Genomic DNA, 2,470 nt, shown 5'->3' on the forward strand with positions numbered 1-2,470 from the left:
GTATGATATAAATGTTACAGACAGTGGTATAATGATAAATGTTACAAACAGTGGTATGATGATAAATGTTACAAACGGTGGTATGACGATAAATGTTACAAACAGTGGTATGACGATAAATGTTACAAATAATGGTATAATGATAAATGTTACAAATAATGGTATAATGATAAATGTTACAAACGGTGGTATGATGATAAATGTTACAAACAGTGGTATAATGATAAATGTTACAGACAGTGGTATAATGATAAATGTTACAAATAATGATGTAATAATGATAAATGTTACAAATAATGGTATGAATGATAAATATGTTACAAATAATGGTATAATGATAAATGTTACAAGACATGGTATGATGATAAATGTTACAAACAGTGGTATAATGATAAATGTTACAAACAGTGGTATGATGATAAATGTTACAGACAGTGGTATGATGATAAATGTTACAAATAATGGTATAATGATAAATGTTACAAATAATGATGTAATGATAAATGTTACAAATAGTCAACAATTCCAGGAGCTAAAATTGAATTCCTTTATAAGGTTCACTTGTTTTAAGTGATTCTTATTGAAAGATAATTTTGTTTTCAATAAAGATTTAACTAAAACCATAATTTATTTGAACAGTGATTGAGAATACTAAACTTTGACTTTTTAAACTAAAGAAGTCTAGTTAATTGGCTGTGTACTGTTATAATTTAGTAAGTCAAAGAGATTTATTTGTTTTATTAGACTTCAATAGAGTCTCTAAACATCCAAGTTGACCAGTTTGAAAGTGAGTGTGAATCCCTAATGATTGGTTTCAAAAAGAAGAAAAGTGATAAAGAGGTGAGGTTTGATTGTAGATTTTAACACCAGTATATCTCGAAGAAGTAGAAATTTAAATATGTTATTTAAAGAAAAAATTAACACCCTAAGATATTGTAAATTACTTTCAAAAACCTTACTGTAATAAGAGAAAAATTTAAATAAACAATAAGTGAAGCCTGTCAAACCTAAGGTGTATGTTTTCCACCTCACTGGAAAACCAAAATCAGTGAGAGAGGTGTGTGATCTCCAACTCATATTGAACAAATCAAAATAGTCATAAAACAAACGTAACATACAAATTATAAAATAAATATAGCGCTATTTACACACCGAACCTGAAAATTTTGTGAGTACAGTAACTCAACAGAAGCTACGAACAAATAAATCACTATCTCTTTATTCACAATTGTGTAAGCGAGTCTTTTACTTACTGGCCAGCTTCCATATTCACTATAACTCAGACTGGCTGCTGGGGTGGAGAGAATGATTACTAAAATGTCCACATGAAAAATGAAATACCACACTTTCAAATGAGCCAGACCAGGGTTCTTATGCAGTATCCCAAAATCTTTAATTACTTACATTATTGCTCATTTCAAATAAACATATATATAAGAAAGAAGACCCCCAATGTACACTAATTTGTCCAAGTCTCTGTATCAAACTCTGAAAAAAGTTACCCCACTAAAGGGTTCACATACAGTCAAGCTTATAGAAACTTCTATAGAATAGTCATTGCAATATGTAAATTTTTACCTTAAAACAAGAAGATTAGTGTATATTTAAGATATTTTACAAGGATGTTATAATTACATGAAGGGTACTTATATAAAAGTTGGAAACTTATCTGAAAATACCTTGAAATTAGACATACAATACTTACATATTCAATATAAATATTTAAATAAATCACAAGGCTACAACATCATCTATTCTTCCCCACCAACATACACTTTGTAAGATGTTCATTTACAGTGACTAAATACAAGTAATGATTTAAGCATGATTTAAATGCCAATATGAACATTTTTGAGGCAGATACTATACGTCTGTCTGAGAGCATTCTGTAAATACACTTAGTTTTGTAATGGACATGTTACTGAGTAAACACCATTGTTTTTTTGCTCAAACATTTGTTGTAATGAAAAGCCACAACAGTTTAATGCTACAAGTAAAAGTATTAAAATACGAAAACTTTTTAAACTGTACACATAGATTATGAAAGTTCAGATGGATGAACTGAGAGAATAAATGATAGTTAGAAAATGATTAAAGTAAACATCAACGTACTGATCATCGCTAGTCACGAATGTGTTTATTATTGTACTTGTCTTGTTTTTTTCCCTGAAACATCCATGTTCCAGATTGTTCTCTGCAACTAGCAGATGTCAGTAAATCTGAATGTGATAACTAAGATCATAGCCATAATTATAGGTAACATCTTGATTAGGTGTTTTATGTACTTGTCTTGTTTTTTTTCCCTGAAACATCCATGTTCCAGATTGTTCTCTGCAACTAGCAGATGTCAGTAAATCTGAATGTGATAACTAAGATCATAGCCATAATTATAGGTAACATCTTTATTGGGTGTTTTATGTGATAGATATATATTAAGTAGGTGACTCAGAAGTATACGAGAGAACCTGTT

General features: G+C 29.4%; 1 pseudogene; it reads right to left on the minus strand.

Moving 5' to 3' along the window:
- Nucleotides 1–2,470, minus strand: part of LOC106473975 — a 48,723-nt pseudogene that overhangs the window by 28,812 nt on the left and 17,441 nt on the right.

This window comes from Limulus polyphemus, unplaced genomic scaffold (genome assembly GCF_000517525.1).
Source record: "Limulus polyphemus unplaced genomic scaffold, Limulus_polyphemus-2.1.2 Scaffold6692, whole genome shotgun sequence".
Taxonomy (NCBI): domain Eukaryota; kingdom Metazoa; phylum Arthropoda; class Merostomata; order Xiphosura; family Limulidae; genus Limulus; species Limulus polyphemus.